The sequence below is a fragment of the Oryctolagus cuniculus genome, chromosome 12, assembly GCF_051225735.1.
Source record: "Oryctolagus cuniculus isolate XC-2025 breed Fujian yellow rabbit chromosome 12, ASM5122573v1, whole genome shotgun sequence".
Classification (NCBI taxonomy): domain Eukaryota; kingdom Metazoa; phylum Chordata; class Mammalia; order Lagomorpha; family Leporidae; genus Oryctolagus; species Oryctolagus cuniculus.
In genome coordinates, this window is record NC_142878.1 from 68,639,628 (window position 1) to 68,662,388 (window position 22,761).

The following is a 22,761-nucleotide window of genomic DNA, read 5'->3' on the forward strand; positions in this document are numbered from 1 at the left end:
TCCAGACACCAAACATTTTCAGAAATAGCTCTGGTATAACAAATACATCTGAAAAATCATCTTTTATGGGCATGACTCATGTGTGCCTACATTTCTGACAGTGTGATAAGCTGCAGGGAACCAGAAGACATTTCCACACTTCTTGAACTTTCCTGGCAACCAGAGAGAACTTAGTCCTGGTGCATATAGAGTGCTTTGTATCTTTGATGCTTTATTATAAAAAGAGATGGTTTTATGACTCAGTAACTTTATTTCTGTAAGACATACAATGTTGCAATTTAAAGAAATCTTTTTACTTATATACCGGGCTTATTTTGGGCTCAGATAGAGTTGAGGTCTTCCCAGTGATTCCATTTGAAGCTCTAGATGGAACTTCAGTTCTACATTGCCATTACTTGAACTTCCACATTCTACTGTTAGAAGTGCTTTGGTGGGCAAAGAAACTATCCACGCAGCTGGTGGTCTTCTTCTTCTTCTTCTTTTTTTTTTTTTTGACAGGCAGAGTGGACAGTGAGAGAGAGAGACAGAGAGAAAGGTCTTCCTTTGCTGTTGGTTCACCCTCCAATGCGCTCTGGCCGGCGCACTGAGCTGATCCAATGGCAGGAGCCAGGTACTTATCCTGGTCTCCCATGGGGTGCAGGGCCCAAGCACTTGGGCCATCCTCCACTGTACTCCCTGGCCACAGCAGAGAGCTGGCCTGGAAGAGGGGCAACCGGAACAGAATCCAGCGCCCCGACCTGGACTAGAACCCAGTGTGCCAGCGCCGCAGGGTGGAGGATTAGCGTAGTGAGCCACGGCGCCGGCCAACAGCTGGTGGCCTTCTAAGATGCATTTTCTTTGCAGGTTCAGATTTAAAATATAGATCCCTTGGCATGTGGACATCTTGGTAAGAGAGAACTACATTAATCCATTCAGCAGTGAAATCTTATAAGTTTACAATGCTTAGAACAAATGTAGAGTTGATTGACAATGACTCCTTATTGAAGATTCTATTGATTTTATTCTGTTGCTTCTGGGTAGAATGTGGCCTTGATGACAGAATTCTGTGTTCTGTTAACAGGATCTGTCATGGGTTTGGAATAAGGAAGCTATGGCATTCACATTTATTTTTGGTCATGAAACTTATCAATATTTTGGTAGAGGGTGAATGGTTTATTTTTTTAGTGAATTGAGACAAAAAGTCTAGAATGAAGATTTTTATGTTATTTTTGGCATAATAGGGTATATGAGAAACTTGATGATTTATGATTTATAGAAACAATCAACCATTTGAAAGAAAGGCTGTCCTGAAAACCTCCATGATTAAGAAAGTGTACAGGGTTAACTGGGGCCACAGTGTAGAAGGGGGATGCATTCTTCAGATAGTGGATGGTGAGAGAAGGGAAGGAGTTTTTAGAAGATGTGATAGGCCGGTGCCGTGGCTCAATAGGCTAATCCTCCGCCTGGGGTGCCAGCACACCGGGTTCTAGTCCCGGTCGGGGCACTGGATTCTGTCCTGGTTGCCCCTCTTCCAGTCCAGCTCTCTGCTGTGGCCCAGGAAGGCAGTGGAGGATGGCCCAAGTGCTTGGGCCCTGCATCTGCATGGGAGACCAGGAGAAGCACCTGGCTCCTGGCTTCGGATCAGCACCGTGCACTGGCCGCAGCGTGCTGGCCGCAGGGGCCATTGTGGGGTGAACCAACGGAAAAGGAAGACCTTTCTTTCTCTCTCTGACTTTCCACTCTGCCTGTCAAAAAAAAATAATAATAAAAGACGTGATAGTGTCTGGGAAGCACAATCTTAGGAGAAGCAGTCACGTTTGAAATATTGACATTAAAATACGTCCCTATACTGTGCCTAAATAGGAGGCTCATGAGCTGGCTTCTATTCCTGCATGGGAAAAATTTCCATGATTACAGCTGTGATGGCAAATGTTTCCTCCAGACCTACCTGCTTTTTCAAATAACACAAATGGTTTTTACTATGGCTAAGCAAGGTAGAGACCCACTGTGACTACCATCTGAGAAAATCAAACCAAACCAAAGCTGGAAGAGCTTGAGTGATCATTTGAAATGGCTTTCTTGTTGTTAGTTTGGTTTTGAACTATTCAGTCCTACCCTTGGCTCCACTAGACTGTTGCTGAATTTCCTTCCTATTCTCTTTATGTTTTCTTGTCATCCATGGAGGCCACTTAGTTTAGAGGAGAACTAAAAGGGCCCTGTTCTCCAAACATCAAAAAACAGAGTGGTCATAAGCCTCCCCCCAGGCTGGTGGGGGACTACTTCTACTTTTGTCTGTATCTTTCATCTTTTTCCTTCTTACTTAAGGTGCTTCCCTCTGGGTACTGACCCCAGCAACCCACATCTTGGAAGCAGCATTACCCAGCGTTCCTCTTGTCCTTTTCCTGCTGTTGCTCAGGCCAGCAGTTGGCTCTGTTTCCCCTGCATCTTAGATTTGTCCTGGCAATTCAGAGACCATGCACATGGCCCATGTTCTGGGAGCGAGTTCTCGGGGAGCTAGCATTCTGCTGACTGTGGCTGACTGCTGGCCTCCCTCGAGTTTCTGGAGAATTCTCTTGTCTTCTGCTTGTACTCTCACTGACCCAGGCAGGGAATTGGCACTACCCTCCTCGCTCAGGTTTCTTTCTTTGGGAGAAATAGAGAAGCAACCTCAAAAATTTGGGATTGTTGACCCCTTGGGATTCCGACAAAGAATTGCTTGGCTTGGAGGTGGTGGGTGTTGATGCAGGTGCTATTCCTTTTCTGTTTGTTTTGGTCAGAAGACATCAGACCCTTGATGATCTCCAAGGAGGGTGGTTGGGAACAGTTAGTGCAGTCTCCTGTACAGGTGCTTAATTTGGTGGTGCTAGCCTTGATTTGACTTACAATACCTCTGATTTATAGGAAATATTAAACCCTTATTAAAGAAAAATCCCATTTCTCTTGATGAAATTATGAGTAGTCTTTAAAAAGTTCATGGAAAAATGTTTTATGAAAAACTGTGTGTGAATAGTTTTGGGCCCCAAAATAAACTTGTCTTTTAATTCTTTTTTTCCATGAAGTTTTTGAAATGTCTTCCCACTTCTCAATAGTCTTCCATCTCCCCACATTCTTGTATTCATTTTCTTAGGCTACTCCTGGAGATAACAGTTCACGAGTCTCATACTAGTTTAAAAATCTGGAGCCGATCTTCAGTTTACAGAGGCATTGGGAGAACTTACAGAACTTGTTTGGTGGAACTACATTCAGCCTATCCCGGGATCACAAACTCTTACAGAACACTTTCTGGTTCCTCCTAAACCATTTATCATCTCTTTTAGCCTTGTCTGATCAGATATGTCTTCAATGCCTGCCAAGCAAATGGCCCTCTTGCTTTATAGGTTCAGTAAGATTGTATATCCTGCCTTAATTGACTATGGTTTGAGGGCAGGATTTCTGCAGAGTAAATATCACTCAGGAAAGAGAGAATGGGGAAAGAAGGTAGAAAGATGCCTCTGTTGGAGTGGGGAGAGGAGGAAGAATAAATTGGAAACATGGCTATGGAAGAAGAAAGAAATCTTCCATTTGTTGGTTTACCCAGATGCCCATAATAGCAAGGGCTGGGTGAGGCCAAAGCCAGGAGCCAGGAATTCCGTCTGAGTCTTCCATGTGGCTGGCCAACACCCGTGTACTTGTATCATCATCTGCTTCCCAGGGTGTGCATGAGCAGGAAGTTAGATCAGACACAAAGGTGGGGCTTGATCCCAGGCACTCCAATATGGGATATGGTTGTGTGAGGTGGCTTAACACACTGCACCACCATGCCTGCATGTTAGCACATTTTAAAAGTGTTATTTTCTCTTTGGCAACAGGTAGTTTGATGAAATGAGCTTGCTTGGAGTCATATTACCATGGTTTAAACATCAGCTCTACTGTTGACTGCTGTGTGACTTTGGACAAGTCATTTAACATCTCTTGACTCCAGGGTTTTATTTTGTCTGTGAAGTTAGGATAGTATTTACCTTTTGGGTGAGAACTCAATTACCAAAGTGTTGAGAACACTGCCTAGCATATGGTAAATTTCCAAAATATTTGACTTTTAAAAAAGCCTTATAGTTTTGCTCTAATTGGCCAATATTAAGTGACCATAATAGTGATGACAATATTTGTGATCAACACTTAGTGTAGTCTAAAGCTGGAGGCGTGTGTTTGCAGGCCTGGTCCTCAGGGGGAGAACAGGAGCCTCTGTCATTTTGGGGGCAATGGGAGCAGAGACAAAACAGATGAAATTTTGAAGCCACCGCCAGTCTGTATCCTTGCCTTTCCAAACAGAACATGGTGTTTTGTCTGCTTGCTGTGTGCTCAGGAATGGAATTCCAGCCTGGCTTTCCTCCTAGCTGGTGTCAAACATCAAAGAAGGGTAGGTTACAAAAGGATTTAAACCATCAGTACGTTACAGTACAGCCATGAAGACCTACTTTCTATAAACCATCTGCTCTAGTAATGAGTTTTCGGTACTGTGCAGAGCTGTCAAGGTCTTCTGGCTAGTGTAGCCTCTTCCACAAACACACCCTGCAGGCAAGAAAGCTGGGCCTGGTTGCCGATGTTTGGTCAGAGCTGCCAAGTGAGTTCTGAGCACAGCCCGCTGGTTCCCTAGGGTTTTCATCCAGGTCCTAGAGTCTCCAGTACAGAGCGGCAATCTAGTAAACAGGAAGGAACACTGGGTTGAATCAAGGTGTCTAGAACTCAGAGAGCTGAAGTTATCGCTCTAAAAATTAATTTATAATGCAAAACCTACCTACTTGCCAAGATTGTGGAAGAAATCTAATGAGACTGAAAACTGTACACTGCTGTTGAAACATTAGCAGGAGTCATTACCTGCTGTGTTGATGGAGGGCCAGAGTACCTACGTGGGAGTGAGAGTCTCTGCACATGCTCCTGTGCGCTCCTGCCACACAGGGAATTACATTGAGCCTGTGGATTTTGTTGCTATTACTATTATTTTTGGATCTTTAAGAAAAATAATTGCAAAGAATATTACTTGCAGCAAAAAATTTCCATTTCCCTTAAGCGAGCACTGTCAAATTGGTGTTTGGATATACTAAGAAGCAGATGCCAATCTGAGATTAGACATGCAAGAGATTTACTAGGAAAATGCCTATGAGGGAATCTTTGAGACAAAGTCTCCTGTCAGGAATTCTGCATCTTTCAGAAAAGGGCCTGCCTTTGTATTTCTTCTGCACTTAGTTGAGGGCTGAGATCCGTATCCAGGGAATGGAGTGATGGATTTGAGGGGACAGCAGCTGGAATCCATTGTTTATGTAGGCAGTAAAAGATCTAGCAGGCACCTTGTCATGGCAGCTGCAGTGCGTGGTTGTTCAGACTTTCCCTTTGTCCATGTTATCTCATATGTTATACATATGTGTCTGTTCATGAAAATATAAACATGTCTACATAATTAGCTACAGTGTTGTGAATGAGGTCGTAGTCTACATTTTGTTGTACAACTTTCATATTTCATTTACTAACAACTTCTTCTGAGCACCTTATCAGTACGTATAGATCTTTTTCATGTTTCTTAGTGGCTGAATGGCATTTCATTGCTTGGCTGTACTGAACTTTGTTCAACCAATCCTCAATTAATTAGCATTTGAGTTTCTTCCAGCTGTTTACTATTACATGTGTATCTGTATGCACATGTATAGGTTTTTAAAATAAGGTAAATTCTTACCATTGGAATTGCTGAGGCAAAGGGAAGAATATGTAAATGTCTGGTGGACGCTGCCAAACTAATGTCCAAAACGATTTTGTTAGTTTGTTCTTTCCATTATGTGACAGTGCACCTTCCCTCACACTGTACCAACCATGCATATTATCATTCTTTGTAATTTTGACTGTGATGAGTGAAAATGAGTGTGTGGACTTTAAATATGTCAGTATGGGAAGAGTAATCTGATATCCATGATTCCTGAAAACTTCCTATTGACAGAGTTATAGTGGAATCCATGCTGCGTATGGAACCTGGGGCTTGACTTTGGGCTTGGAACTCCAAGTGCAGAAGCAGAGAAACAAATTGGATGTGGTTTCCTCAGCAAGTATCAATCACAGGCCCTGAAATGGCGCTGTTAGAGACTTGATTCTTTGAAAACTTTAAAAAATCCAGAGCCCTCTATTAAAGTGAGAATTTTCTCTTTGGCATTCATGCACAATCCAACATCTATATTCAACAGAACAGAAAAAAATCCCTTCCTCTTGAGGGGCTTTGGGCAAGGTCACAGAAGTAGGAAGTCACAGAGTTCATTCTAAAGCCATGTTTGCTGACTTCCAGTTTGGTGCTCTACCCTGAGAATGCAAATAGTGGTTATTTTATCATAATCACAGTTAGAAATGCTGGTGTTAGCAAACTCCCTGCAATCGTTAATGTGCTTAAATACAATAGAGACAATGAAGGCTAAAGGCACTGAATGTTCAATATTTGAGGAATAACAATTTATATATTCATATCACCATGTAGCATGTATTGAATAAATACTATGGCTTTAACAATTAAAAAGACAAACACGTTTATCATGTTTTAGGGGAAGTGCCTATGACATTTTGGCACTCTAACAATTCACATTTTGTGTAGTTACTGTGCATTTATAAATACGCATTAATAGAATTTTGAAGCCATAGATAGTTTAAGTAGCTGTCCAAGGACCTTAGTAATTTCCAGTTTAACCTTATGGTGTTGCTCTAAATAGTCCCTCTCTGCAAGGGGGGGTCCATTCCATCTCCGAGCTGGCTGACAGCATTCCTTTGATCTCATCACTCTTGTACCCTAGGATGTAATTTACTTAAATCTGGAAATATGAAGATTTTTTTTAAAACAGTCATGGGTTTTGAAACAAAAAGTACAGTTCTGCTTAAAAAGGACCAAAGACAAAGTTCTCACTCACTCCTTAAGTGATGTGTTTCAGCCTCTTTGCTATCATACAATCCTTTTTAAAACATTTATTTTCATTTTATTTGAAGGGGTGGGGGAGAGAGAGAGAGAGAGAGAATGTCCTCCATTCACTAGTTCACTCCCCAGATGCCTCCAACTGCCAGCCTGAAGCAGGAACTTCTAACTCATCCGGGTTTCTTTTTCTTTTCTTTTCTTTTTCTTTTATTTGACAGACAGAGTTAGACAGTGAGAGAGAGACAGAGAAAAAGGTCTTCCTTCCATTGGTTCACCCCCCAGATGGCTGCTACGGCTAGAGCTACGCTGATCCGAAGCCAGGAGCTAGGTGCTTCTTCCTGGTCTTTCACGTGGGTGCAGGTGCCCAAGCACTTGGACCATCCTCCACTGCCTTCCCTGGCCACAGCAGAGAGCTGGACTGGAGGAACAACTGGGACTAGAACCCGGCGCCCATATGGGATGCTGGCACTGCAGGTGGAGGATTAATGAAGTGAGCCATGGCGCCGGCCCCCATTCTGGGTTTCTTGTGTGGTGGCAGAGGTGTAGGTACTTGAGCCACCACTGCTGCCTCTGAGGATGGGCAGTAGCAGGAAGCAGAATCAGAAGCACAGCAGAGATTTGAACCCAGCACTCAGCTATGGGATGTGGTTGTCTCAAGACCCAGCTGAAATACCTGTGCCAAACACCCATCTGAGAGCCTTTCATCCTTATTTAACATCCCCGCTCATCCCTCTAATGGTCCTGGTTCTAAAGTCTCCTTATTAGCATGGTCACTCCAGCTTTCTTGTGCTCATTTGTGCAAGATATCCATCAGCTTAACTCTAACTTATCTATACTTTTATATTTAAAGTGAATTTTATTATATATAGGATACACATCTTTTAAAAATCTGACCTGGCAATCTTTTTAAAATTTTATTTGTTTGCATGCATTTCATAAATACAACTTTAGGAACAAAGTAATTCTTCACACTGTACCCGCCCTCCCACCCACACTCCCACCCCTCTTCTTCTCTCTCATGTTCCCCATCTTGTTTTTTACTGAGATCTATTTTCATTTAACTTTATACACACAAGATTAACTCTACTCTAGGTAGATAGAGTACCTCAACACTTTGTCTGAGAAAGGAAAAAACAAAACAAAACAGGTTCTTCAATAGGCCAGACAAGAGCTGTTCAAAGTCATTGCATCTCAAAGGTAATTTCGCTTTTTTTTTTTAGAAACTTAATTTTCTTTAAAGAAGAACTCAAGAATGACACATCTTTTGCAAGCACTTACACCTAAGTATAATATATGAAACACAAGAATATCCTCCACTTAATACACTGAAATGAAGTAATTCTTTGAGAACAAGTGTTACTATTAAGTCTCATAATCGAACTCTTTGAGGACTGACTTCCTGCATGGGGAGTTAGTGTACAGTGACTCCTATTGTTTATTTAACAATTAACATGCTTATGTATGGTGTCAGTGATCATCTGAGGCTCTTGACATGAGTTGCCTGAATTATGGAAGCCTTTTAGATCCACAACTCTATGGGGAGCAACTGGAAGCAACTCGGACTAGACTAAGTTACTGGAATTAAGACTTATTCTATGCATCTGCTCTCCCACAATATGGTGCTGGGAGAGGAGAAAACAGCTTCTACGCAGCTGCCTCTTGCCAACTTGAGTGATGACCTCCAGGAGCTGATCCTGCTCCTGATTGGAGGAGAGCAGCGTACTCGGCGTGTGGGCAGCCGAGTTGGGATTGGCGGAAGAGGACTATAAAGGAGGAGAGAGACAACATGCACCAGGAACATCTAAGGGGAACATCTATCTAAGAGGAACACCTGTGCAGCCCCCGAGAGAGCCGGCCGGCGGTGTGCCGCTCCCCCGCGGAAGTGGGGAAAGTGGCTAGGGGGAACCGCCCTTCCACGGAGGTGGAAGGGACGGCAGCCAACCCGGGAAGAACCAGCAGCAAACCCGGGGAGGGCCGAGCAGACAAAAGAACAGCGCAGGGTCCTGTGTTGCTCCTCCACGAAGACTGGGAGCGACACAACTCCGTTAGTATTTTGACAAGGTCAAAAGCAATGTGGACATTCTCTTCCCCCTTCAGAGAAAAATACATCCTAGCAATCTTTTTTAACATTGTGTTTAGATTATTTATATTTAATACAATTATTTATATGATTGGACTTAATTCATTCTTTTGCTAGTTGTTTTCCATTTGTTCCATCTAGTTTTTGCTCATCACCCCCCCTTTCCATATCTGACTTTGTTTTAATTGAGCATTTTTTTAGCATTCCATTTTATCTCCACATGGAGATGCAGTTTTACCCCCACCACGCACACTACATATATGTTTATATAAATATTTATAGGAATATATATTATGTGTATGTATTTTTAGTTATAATTCTTTGTCTTAGTTTTTAGTTTTTGCTCTATAATTTTTAAATTTTTTTAAAAAATTATTTTTATTTGAAAGAGTTACACAGAGAAGGGGAGAGACAGAGAGAGATTTTCCATCCATTGGTTCACTCCCTAGATGGCTGAAGCAGGGAGCTAGGAGTTTCATCTGGGTTTCCCACATGAGTGGCACAGGACCAAGTACTTGGATCATTTTTTGCTCTTTTTCCCAGGTCATTAGCAGGGAGCTGGGTTGAAAGTGGAGCAGCCAGGACTTGAACTGGCACCCATATGGAATGCCAACATCAGAGGCAGTGGCTTTACCTACTATATCACAATGCTGGTCCCTGATCTATGGTTTAACATTTCTCTTGGACATAGGCATTTAGCATAGCAGTTAAGATGTTGCTTAGGATACCCACATCCCATACTGGAGTGCCTGGGTACAAGTCTGTCTCCACTCCTGATTCCAGCTTCCTGTTAATGCAGAAGCTGATGATGCATATGCTTTTCTCTCTGCCACCCACTTGGGAGACTAAGATTGAATTCCAAGTTCCTGTACTCAGCCTGGCCGTGCCTTGGATATTGCTGGCATTGGGTAGTGAACCAATGGATGGGAGTTCCCTCTTCCTCTGTGTCTCTTGAATAAGTAAATAAAAACTAAAATGTTTCTGTCTATCTCTTTAATGTATCAGTTCTGCCAACAAATAATATTATAGTATTAATTATAATTATATAATATATAATTATATATTACATTAATTATATTATAATATTGTAAGAACCTTACAATAGTGTACTGTATTTCTTCCCACCCATCCCTTTTGCTATTGCTGCCATACTTGTTGCTTTTGTATATAAGACTTATGATATATTTTGATCTGTTTTCTTTTATTTTTTAAAAAGATTTATTTATTATTTATTTATTTGAAAGTCAGAATTACAGAAAGAGAGAAAAAGAGAGAGAGGAAAGACAGAGATCCTCTGTCTGCTGGTTCACTCCCCAAATGGCTGCAACTGCTACAGCAGGGCTGGTCTGAAGCCAGGAGCCAGGAACTTCCTCTGGGTCTCCCACGTGGGTCCTGGGGCCCAAGCAAGGGGCCATCCTCCTCTGCCTTCACAGGTGCATCATCAGGGACCTGGATTGGAAGTGGAACAACCAGGACACAAACTGGTGCCCACATGGGATGCTGGCACTGAAGATGGCAGCTTAACCTGCTGTACCACTGTCAGCCCCTATTTTCTTTCATTTTAAACAGTCACTGATTTTTTAAAGATATTAAAAATAATGGGACCAGAGTAGCATGATGGGTAAAGACACCACCTGTGATACTGGCATCCCATATGGGCACTGGTTTGTGTTCTGGCTGTTCCTGGGAACATTACTGGAAGGTGGCCCACATGTTTGGATCCCTGCCACCCACATGGTAGACCTGGATAAAGCTCCTAGATTGTGGCTTTGGCCTGGCTCAGCCCTGGTCCTTGTAACCTTCTAGGGGAGTGAGCCAGTGGATGGAAGATCTCTTTATGTCTCTCTTTGAATTCCAAATAAATAAATAAATCTTCAAAACTAAGAAAAATCAATTTTGCATCTTTTTTAAACCATATACAGTGCTCTTCCATTATATGTGTGAATCCAAATTTTCATCTTGTATTATAAATATAGTTTGTTTGCCCGAAGAACTTCCTTTAGGATTTCTTGTAGTGCAGATTTGCTGTCATTGACTTATCTTTTGTTTTTCTGAAAAAAAAAAAACTTTATTACCCCTTAATTTTTTTAAATTTTTTTATTTATTTTTGACAGGCAGAGTGGACAGTGAGAGAGAGAGACAGAGAGAAAGGTCTTCCTTTGCTGTTGGTTCACCCTCCAATGGCCGCCGCGGCCAGTGCGCTGCAGCTGGCGCACCGCGCTGATCCGATGGCAGGAGCCAGGTACTTACCCTGGTCTCTCATGGGGTGCAGGGCCCAAGTACTTGGGCCATCCTCTACTGCACTCCTGGGCCACGGCAGAGAGCTGGCCTGAAAGAGGGGCAACCGGGACAGAATCTGGCGCCCTGACCGGGACTAGAACCCAGTGTGCTGGCGCCGCAAGTTGGAGGATTAGCCTAGTGAGCCGCGGCGCCGGCCTATTACCCCTTAATTTTTAAAGTTAATTTCACCAGGTAAAGGACTCTGGAATAACTAATAATATTTTAAATTTGTTTAAAGATTAATTTATGACTTACATAATTTCTGATGAAATGTCTGTCAATCCTTATTCCTTTGTGTGTAATGTTTCTTTTTATTCTGTTTTTAAGATTCTCTCTTTATCATCAAGCTCATTATCATGCATGATTTCTTTGAGGTTTCCATATCTATTGTTGCCTTTAATTAATTTTGGAGAATTTTCAGCTGTTACTCTTCAATTATTTCTGTTTCCCCTTTCTTATTCTTGTTTCTCCTTGGTGGGACTCCGGGTTTTACATGTTAGATCACTTGATATGTGCTAAGTAGGGGGCTAGTTAGTGAACATAGGAGCTAAGAGACTACCAGTTGTCCCCTACTGTAGCCCTGCACTGCCCCAACTCCAACACCGTCCATGCTGATTCCACACACCCACTTTTCCAGCATGCACCTGAGTTTCCTGTATCATGCGGAAGATGCCACCATGAACATGCACATGATGCTCCATGTGGAGATGCTATGAAACCTTCCCAGATATCATCATGTGCACTAAACCCCACCCAAACTTCACCTCATTTGGATATTCAATTAAAACACCACCCCTACCTGATAAAGGGGTGAGCAAACTAGAGTGTGTATGCTTTTCCCTCATGAGACTGTCCCAATTCACTTCTCATTTTGTATTATCTCTTTCATCCCTTTAAACAAACCCTGTTCCCATTCTTACACTTTATCTATGTCTTTGCTTTGAATCTATCTCTTATGCAAGTCCAGAACCTGAAATAAATACAGCTGGAAACACCCAGATTCTGACTCCCACAACAATTTGATATTTTGCTACAGCTCTTAGATGTTTTGTGCTCTGTTCTTTTCTTTTTTTTTTCTCTCACTCTATTTCCTCTTGTTTTTCATTGGGATACTTTTTCTTTCTATCAAAGTGCACATATTGCAGCATGTCCAGTATGTTTATTAAACTGTTGATGGGGGCTGGCATTGTGGTTTAGCAGTTAAGCTGCTGCCTATGAAGCCAGCATCCCATATTAGAGCATTGGTTTGAGTCCTAGCTGCTCCACTTCCAATCTAGCTCCCTGTTAATCTGCCTGGGAAGCAGCAGAAGATGGCCCAAGTCCTTGTGGCCACCCACATGGAAGACCTGGAAGAAGCTCCTGGCTCCTTGTTTTTGTCTGGTCCATCCCTGGCCATTGTGGCCATTTGGGGGCTGAACCAGCACATGGAAGATCTCTGTCTCTGTGTCTCTCCCTCTTTTTGTAACTCTGCCCTTCAAATAAAATAAATAAATAAATCCTTAAAAAACTGTTGAAGGAAGTCTTCTCTCTTGTGTCCTCCTGCTTTTTTTTCTCCAAAGAAACCTTTAACTGAAGGAATACAAACTTCATACATTTCTTTTTTTAAAAAGATTTATTTATTTGAAAGTCAGAGTTACACACAGAGAGAAACAGAGGCAGAGAGAGAGAGAGAGAGAGAGGTACTCCATCCACTGGTTCACTTCCCAATTGGTGGCAACAGCCAGAGCTGCACCAATCTGAAGCCAGGAGCCAGGAGCCAGGAGCCAGGAGCCAGGAGCCAGGAGCCAGGAGCCAGGAGCCTCTTCTGGATCTCCCACATGGGTTCAGGGGCCCAAGAACTTGGGCCATCTACTGCTTTCTCATGCCATAGCAGAGACCTGGATCCAAAGTGGAACAGCCAGGACTCAAACCAGCGCCCATATGGGATGCTGGCACTGCAGGTGGTGGCTTTACTCACTATGCCACAGCACAGGCCTCAGCATTTCATAAATACAACTTTAGGAATATAGTCATTCTTTCCTCATACCCACCCTCCCAACCACTCTCCTAACCCTCCTTCCCCTCCCTCTCCCATTCTCAGTCCCATTTTCCACGAGCATCCATTTTTGATTAACTTTATACACAGATGACCAACTCTACACTAAATAAAGGGTTCAATAATTTGCACAAAAACAAACAACAGAAAAAACTGTTCCTCAACAGTTGAGACAAGGGCTGTTCAAAGTCATTGCACCTTGAAGTTAATTTCACTTTTTTTTTAAGAAACTTAATTAATTTTGAAGAAGCTCCCAAGAATGATATATCTTTTGCAAGCACTTAGATATAATTATAACTCTTTGAAGACAGAGGTCCTGCATGGGAAGTTAGAGCACAGTGACTCCTGTTGTTAATTTAGCAATTAACTCTCTTATGTATGACGTCAGTGACACCAGAGGCTCTTGACATGAGTTGCCTAGGCTATGGAAGCCTTTTGAATCCACAAACTCTGTCCATATTTAGACAAGGCCATAAGCAAAGTGAAGTTCTCTCCTCCCTTCAGAGAAAAGTACCTCCTTTGATGACCCCTTCTTTTTACTGGGGTCTCATCCCTGAAGATGTAGGATACTTTTTGCCACAGTGTCTTGGGTTTCCTTGCTCTCGTGGGCTTTTCATCCAGACCAGAATGCCTTAAGTGCTGATTCTGAGGTCAGAATGCTCCTTAAGGTGATTATCATTCTATGAGTCTGCTGTGTTCCCACTTCTAAGATATGTAGCCCTCTTCTATACATATAGAAATGCTAATTAAAACCACAATGAGGTATTACCTCTCCTTTTTCAGAATGGGTATTATCAAAAAGACAACGAGTAACAAGTGCTGGTGAGGATGTGGAGTAAGGGGAACTCTTATAGATTGTTGTTGGGAATGTAAATCAATGCTGTCACTGTGGAAAAGAGTCTGGAGATTTCTTAAAAAGCTATAAATGGAACTTTCATATGATGCAGAAATCCTACTATTGAATTCATTGTATCAAAGAGATACCTGTACCACCATGTTTATAGCAGCACTGTTCACAGAAGCCAAAATATGGAGTCAATCAAAGTGTCCATCATCAGATGAGTGGATTAAAAAAATCATAGATATACATAATGGAGTACCATTCAGCTTTCAAAAAAGAACAAAATCCTGCCGTTTGCAGTAACATGGATGGAACTAGAGGACACCATGGTTAGTGAAATAAGCCAAACACAGAGAGCATTCTTTAAACAGAGAAAATTGACTGCTGGAGGCTGGGAGAGGTAGGAGAAACAGAGTCAGGATTTAAAAAGTACAGGATGCTGGATGTGACTCATTAATTGTGACAAAGATACTAATATGAGATGTTAATAGGGGAAATGGGGTGAGGGGTATATGGAAACTCTCTGTATTACTACCTTAAAATTTTTGTCTTGTACATTTAAAACTGTTAGTCAAAGTGCTAAAAAAGTCTTGGCTGACTCTGTCACTTTGAGCCATTTAATTACTTTGAATCTTAGTTTTACCAAATGAGAAACAGAAGTAATTATTTTTTTCAACAGGTGTTTATTAAACACTTTCTAAGTTATAGGCTGCTTATCAGGTACAAGGGATACAGCAATGACCAAATGGACAAAAACTCAGCCTTCAAGGAGCTTCTGTTTCAGAGAATCACAGATGGCTTCTGAAGATTAAGTGACACTTTACATAAAATTCCTAGTTCAGGCCCAGGACTTGGTAGTTTTCCTATAAATTTTGGTTCTCTTCTGCCTTCTTTCAATTGATGCTCTCTATCACTTCTAAAATGGATACTTTTAATTTGTTTGGCTCATTGGCATTATTATTTCAGTAGTCAATGGTTTCCTGAGCAACAGCAACCGAGATGATATAATTGTGGCATAAATCAATGTTAACAAATTTTGTTCTGGCTCATAGCGGTTACTGTGTTTTTTCCCCCAAATACCTCAAATCTCATCCAGGGAGTCATCCAAGAGTCCCTAAGCACTTGTCTTACCTGGCTAGCTCAAGGCATTCCTAACACGTGTGAGTTTTTTCTTTGATGTCTCTCTTTCCTACCCCAAACACTTCTCACTGATATTACCCATACTGGGGTGTTGGAGTTTGCTTTATTTATGGTAGTCAAATTCAGTAGGTAGAACATACTTTCTTTGTACTTTTCTTCGTGTTTGAAACAGGCTCATGGGATGGCAAGACCACACTTCAGTTCCCTTTGATGACTTTTAACTTTGCTGCAGCTTTCATTTTTTCCTGAAAGTTGTCAGTATTGTTTTAGTTGCTCAGGAATCCTTCCCACATCTTCTGAGATATGTAGCCCTCTTCTTTTGGAAGTGTCCATCTTCTCCTTCTCTTGCATAGGGGCTACCATATCCTCCCATGTCACAGGCTTCTGGGCTCCAGTCACAGAACTGTTCATAGCTGGTCTTAGTTACAGATCCAGGTATGGCTGTATGATTTAGGATTCTGGGTTATACCCCAAGATTTTTCAAGGTAAAACTGCAAAAGGATTGAAGTGATGGGATTGATTGGAAGTTTTGCTTTCCCCCATCCAGTGTACTGCCTGAGTGGTTAATTGACAGTTTTTTTTTTTCTCCTGATTTTCTGGAAAGTCTTAACTCCTGAGATACAGGCTTTTCCTACATGCCAAGGAAGACATTTTTAGGTCTCTCAAGTTCATTATAGATACACAGCTTAGGTTCTTGCTACATATTTTTTGCTATTTAGAAAGTCCTGTGAGAAAATTAGAACAGATAAAATTTTTCAATACTTTCTTCCCTCCCTCCCTCCCTCCGTCTCTCCCTCCCTCCCTCTTTCTTTCATGACTACAGAATATGGTGCATTGATACCTGAGGCCTTCAGGCTTTTGGGGCAGCTTTGAGGTTGTGTTTCCTAACTTTGGAGGACCAAGTGCAGGGAACGGAGTCTAGTCTTCCACAGGATGGAAGGAAAGAAATGCAGAAAGGGTAATAGAGAAGTTGACAAAGAGAACTGCCCATATTATATTATGTCATGTCTGCCCTGGCGTGCTCTCCAAGCACCAGTCACTTCCTGTGCTGAATCTGCTGCGCTGTTCTGGTAGGTCTACGGTATTCATGCATTTGGGTTGCAGATCCTGTACCCACATCACCATGTTCTCTCTCTGTTAGCATCGTAGGAAGGTACTCCAACCCAAGCCATACCCAAGCTGGTTTAAGTTAAGATAGAATAATATCAGCAGTGTTGAGGGGGATGAGTTTTGAACTCACAGAAATTCAGGGAGCTCCTTTTTACAACTGGTAGGCTTTGGGATACTTCCTGGGCCCACTGCTTTTTCTACTACTTCCATTTGGCTAATAATATTCTTACAGGAAGGTTTTTTTTTTTTTTTTTTTTTTTTTTTTTTGAGTAAAATAATGCTCTTTGTGAGTACTGACTTGTTCAGTGTGGTGGTTTTAAAAATAGGTCTTCCAATTCTTTGATGCCCTGCCCTCACTTAATTACCCTTGAGTGGGGACTAGACCTAATGACTTGTCCTAACCCATAAAATACAGCAGCAGTGATGATGTGTGATGCCTCATTTTAGTATGTAAAAAGGCATTGTGATATTCTTATAGCATCCATTTTGAGGAGTTTTGCCATTCAGGCATCTCTGTGGAAAAACCCATGTGGGTAGGAACTAAGGCCTCTATCCAGTAGCCAAGAAGCAAAATGAGGCCTTTTGACAAAAGTCATGAGTGACTGCCCTGCAAATTCAGCCACAGTGGGACTTTCAGATGACCGTATCTTGGCAGCAGCCTTGGGAGATGTCCTGAGCAAAACCATCAGGTAAGTTGCTCCTGAATTCCTGACCACAGACACTGTGAGATGGTAAATGTTTCAATCACTGAGGTTTGGTGCAATTTTTAATGCCACAATAGATAATTAAACAGATGTTGGCCATGTATACTTGAACTTGATATAAATGCCAAGGTTCAGGATTTTGAGTTGACAAAAGGGATGAGACTTTTGAAAGTGGGAAGAATATAAATTATTTATTTAAAAGGTGGGGGAGGGAAGGAGGGAGACAGGGAGAGGGAGAGAGAGAGAGGGGGAGAGAGAATCTTTTCTGGTTCATTCTTCAAATGTTCACAATAGCCAATACTGGGCCAGGCTGGAGCCAGGAACCAAAGACCCAATCCAAAGCTCCCTCATGGGTGTCAGGCACTAAATTACTTGAGCCATCACCTGTACTTCCTAGGGTTCACATTAGCAGGAAGTTGGAATCAGGAGCAAAGCTGGACATAATCACAGATACTCTAATAGGGGACAGGGACCTCTCAAGCAACATCTTAATTACTGCTCCAAATGCACATCCCAGAATGTAAATAATTTCTGACCAGAAGGCAGCTGTAGAAATTTAAAAATGTGTCAGCAAACTTTTTGATGTGCTTTTTTTCAGTGGCAGAGCTTAATTCTCCTTCCATAGCAATAAATAATACAATCAGCTGCTTTAGAAGTAGGTTCATGAATGTGAGGCCACATGTTCACTTGGCCTAATGATCAGTTGTCCAATCTCTAAATTCTAAATCACTTGAACAAGAGACCCCCCATCTTTCATTTTGCACTAGATCACACAAATCATGCATCCATTCCTGAGCTGCTGTTTCTGCCACAAACTTGGCATCATTGTCTTTTTTTTTTTTTTTTTTTTTTTTTTTTGACAGGCAGAGTGGACAGTGAGAGAGAGAGAGAGAGAGAAAGGTCTTCCTTTGCCGTTGGTTCACCCTCCAATGGCCGCCGCGGCTGGCGCGCTGCGGCCGGCGCACCGCGCTGATCCGATGGCAGGAGCCAGGAGCCAGGTGCTTTTCCTGGTCTCCCATGGGGTGCAGGGCCCAAGCACCTGGGCCATCCTCCACTGCACTCCCTGGACACAGCAGAGAGCTGGCCTGGAAGAGGGGCAACCGGGACAGAATCCGGCGCCCCGACCGGGACTAGAACCCGGTGTGCCGGCGCCGCTAGGCGGAGGATTAGCCTATTGAGCCGCGGTGCCGGCCTTCATTGTCTTTCTTAACAGCTGGTCTTCCTTCTATCCCCAGAGTCCTACTGAACTTACTCTCTGGGTGTGGTCTTTAGGAATGTGAGAAGTGACTATTGATTTTACTTCACCTTAGGCAAAACTAATCTTCTCCTGGTACCTTGAGCCACCAGCTGCATTGGTGATCCCAGCCTTCTGAAGTAAATGTACTCAGGGAGTGTTCACTGACCATGTCCCATGTGGTTTTCTCCCTGAGCTTACGTGACACTTCCTTCAGCAAGGTCCTGATTCTACCCAGCTCTTCCTTGCCTCTTTGCCTTTATGGAGCCATGGAGCATCCTAAAACCTATTGCTTCTTCTTTTATTTTTCCTCCAGTTCTTTCACTTCCCTCTTCTCGGGGGGGGGGGGGGTTAGACACACCTTTCTTCATTTTCAGAGAAGCACCTTTTCATGCTTCTGGATCAGATTGTTCTTTGATAATATCCCCATTTAACCTCATTACTGTTTCAAGTACTGTTTCTAGCATATTATTAGATCAGTAGCAATTATTTTGGGGAGAAGAAATTTGTGGTTTTATGGGCTGGAGATTCAATTTTTGGAAATCATGTTTGTCCAAAGGTGCTCCAAAGTGCTAACAAATGAAAATTTTGAAAATGATATCACTTTCTGCTTCTGAAGAGCTACTTTATCAAGAAATGACCCTCAAGCAAGAGCTTGTAGTATGAATGTCTTATCTACTCTTGCCTCAGTGTTGTAGAATTTTCTGTTACTCTCAGAAATCCTGCAAGCTTAAGATGATGGCTTAGGCAGTTATTTTATCTTCAGCACTTTGTGCTGGGACCAATGAACTGTGTAGGCTGCAAGATGCCAGCATGAGAGCTGTTCCACACTCAGAGTCTCATTGGAGAATTTGTAGCCACTGACTTGAGTTCTTTGGTTGATTCAAATGAGAGACATTCCTTTTCTGAACCAGCTGGTTAAAAAATGAGGCACAGTTTTAAAGGTAAGTATGCTATATTTACTTGCTTCTGCCTCTAAGGTTATGTCCAATTTATTTTGATGTGGAAATGTCAAGAAGATAGCTGGTTACATACTAGCAAAGAACTGAGGGAATGAGAGGCTTCTAGAGAGAAGCAAAGGTTGAGGGACTCATTAAGCCTCACAGAATTTGTCCAAGTACCCACTTGGGGAATTTGGGCCTTAATTAAATCAGTATGTGTTCAGGCCCACATGTAGGGTAAAACCTTATTATTTTAGACATCATAATGGCAAACAGATATGCAGTGCTCAGATCCTCCTTCAAGTAAGGACTTGTTTTTTAGTTGCAACAACCGTATTTTTCTTTTTCAAATCTACCTTAGCATTTGAACTGGGATTGCCTAATGGACAATGGTTGCTCCAAATATTTGCACTGAGCTGGCAGAGACTTTTCCAATATGCCTTACAATTTTGTCTCTCTCTACCCAGTTCTACTTCCTCTCTTTTCTTTTCAGAGGTGTTACTCTTCAATCTGCTGTTTGCATTCTTAACTCTCAGTATCTGCTTCCCAGAGGACCTAATTGACAGTGGTCCCAGGAATGTTTGAAGAAAACAGGTGGTGAGATGTGGTTTTGGGTCTGGATCACTCAAGGCTTGGCTGGTAATGACAGCGCTATCCTAAGTGGTATTGGAAAGGTGGGGGCACAGAGAGTCTCTCATATGAGACGTTAGTCCAACTGTAAAAACTTTCTCTGGTGAATAGAGAAAATGTTTCAATGTGATGATTTAGGCATTTGGAAAGTACAGCAGAAAGAATTTATGGGAAAATGGAATTGGCTGATTATGTATTTATTTTGGCTTCTTGTTTTTGTGTTACTGCCTGTTGTATGGATAATAAAAAACTGAAGATTATTTTTTTTCCTTGAAAACTAAAAAGGTCATAAGTCCTCTCTGGTAACTTATAAGGAGGCCTTTATCTTTAAAGGGACAACTAGTTAGCTTCTTCCAAGATGTTGGCCCTTAGATTTTTCTAAGTATTTGAGTTTGAAAATGTCACCTTTTCCTTTTGAAACCATTATAGACCAGGTAATATATATGTAGGCCATCCTCTGCATTGTAATAGACCTACCCCATCCCAATCAAGGTATAGCCTTAGCTATTCTTTTGACTGCTAGGCCTGTATTAGAGTTAACTAACAGCGTGACCTAGTTGGGGATGTCCTGGGTACTGTACTCCAAAGGAGTAAGCTATAAAACCCAGTCAGTGTGTACTGACAGGTCCAGGGCAATATCCATGGTCCTGGATTTTGAGAGTTTTAAACATGATCTTGGATAAGAAAGATACAATGATGATTCTCTTAGGACAAAGGAATTGGTACTGTGCAAAGACTCCAGGGTGTGGTGCAGACTCACTGCTACGGTAGTGTAAGAATTCAACTTGACACGACTGCAGCTGCCTAAGTCATAACCACCATCTTGCCAGCAGGTGATCCTGGCACTCATCCCAAACTATGGAATAAATTAAGTCATTAAGGCATTCTACCAGTGTCCCATGCCAAGAATTAGTGCGTAGAATGTCCCTTAATGGATGCTTGGCCTGTTAATATTTCTTGAGGATGTCTGGCTATACTCCAGTTGGCCATGGCCATGTATGTCTAACTTAGCATATAAACTCCTTCCTACTGCATTGGAATGCAGAGATCTATTTGTCTCTTACCACTCCAGATGCTGGTTTTGTCCCGTCAATAAGTTAAGCTCTGTAATTCTAAATTTTTTCTACATTTCTTTGGTCTCATGACCCCTTCTGCTTTTTTTAGCCTGTCCTCATACACCAGGTTGTCTTAAAACAGGTGATTTCTAAAAGCAAGAAAAAATGATGGTCCAAGCTATGTGAAATGGAGATGCCAGAATTGCTGTTGCAGATCCTGGAGGAAGGGAATAAAAGTCTCAGGGAAGCAGGCCTGCTGGAATGGAGATATTTGTGACCAGAAAGCCCATCAAAGGCTTACATCCCATTGGAAGGAGCCTTACAACTTACCAAAGCCACTAGGAGGCACTGGGAAGCAGCAGTACGAATTTCAGTGTTGATTCTCTTTACAGACCAGGTCTGATGGTAGTGGAGGTTTTCATAGAATTTAATCCATTGATAGCAATGGGCTTTTGAAGGTACCAAATTCTCAGTGCAGGAATAGTGTTTGGGCCCAAATACTTGGTGACATGAAGGGAGCCACCTTTGAATGGGGCTCCAAACTAGAAAGACATTTGTAATGTGTCCAGGTTGCGACACAACTAGCTCTGCTGCTTGGTTTTTGATTCAGCAAAGTATGTTAATATGAGAATAAGAATGCACACCTCTGAATTTCTGACACAAAACCATCAGGCCTTTTGCTATTTCCTATAAAGATGTAATGATTGGTCATTGGACACCAAATGATCATGAGTCCAGAGCTTCCTATGATGTGTAAGGTCCTGGTGAAACACCAAGTTATACAACCATGTGTACCCTGCAGCATTCTGTTATAAGCTGGTACATGGAGGGTTAGAACAAATAAGACCAGGGGAAAAAGAAAGCTATGTGAGTAACTACCCTACACTCACCATAGTTGTACCAGCAGCATTTCCTCTGTATATGCTCATGGTAGTCATCATACTGCTTCATTCGGATGCATTTGGTCTAGAAGAGCGTTGGGATCGTTTGCTGAGATTACAGCTGAATCACAGGTCAGATTCAGTGCTCCAGGAGACAGTGCATTCACTTACATTAGAGGCCGCTGTGTGGTGGTGTGCCCCCCCCCCCCAAAGGAAGAACACATGAGTCCTGGAACTAAGGGATGAAAATAAGAATGGCCTCATTTACCATCATTCCAAGTAACCTACTGGGGAATTTGTTGCTTCTTCCCCACTGCAACTCTAGGCTCTGACACATTGAAGGAGCTCTAATGTTTTAAAAAGGGGAACACTCACGCCGGGAGAAACAAGTAAGGATCTCAGTACACCGTAAGCTGTGTCTACCTTCTGAGAGCTCTGGACTCTTGCACTCAGGGACACACAGGTAAGAAGAATTAGCAGCTTTGCAGCAGTTATTGAGCAACAGGAAGAGGTAAGATTGCTGTTACACAGTAGGGGTGGGTAATCCACTTGGAGAACTTCATGGTATTCCCTTGCCCAGTGGCGTCTACGCATGGACAAGTGCAGCATAAGCTGACCTAAAAAGATAGGATTACTTAGGGCTCATATTTCAAAGGAACAGGATTTTGGTCACACCAGCAGAAAAGCCACCGAGATCCGCAATGCTGGTTGTTAAGGATAAATGGAGATTCTAGTGCATCATGTGGAGGAAATCGTTCAGAAGCAGCTGTGGCCCTAAGATTAAGGGCAGCAATGAGACTGTACTTTGTGTCATTAATATTCCTTTCAGTTTATGCTTTGATAAAGAGGGCTGCAAGAACCCAAAGAAACTTCCTCTCAAACTTGTTTGGAGCAATGGCTTCATGCAACACAAGAGGTGAACTGTGGCAGATATG

General features: G+C 42.3%; 1 long non-coding RNA gene across 1 annotated transcript in view; it reads left to right on the forward strand.

The window, feature by feature from the left end:
* LOC149123095 (uncharacterized) overlaps positions 1 to 22,284 on the forward strand; it is a 64,459-nt gene extending 42,175 nt beyond the window's left edge. The window contains exon 3 of the long non-coding RNA XR_016218090.1: positions 22,152 to 22,284. This is a non-coding gene — a long non-coding RNA (uncharacterized LOC149123095). The remainder of the gene's footprint in view (positions 1 to 22,151) is intronic.
* The last annotated feature ends 477 nt before the right edge of the window (positions 22,285 to 22,761 follow it).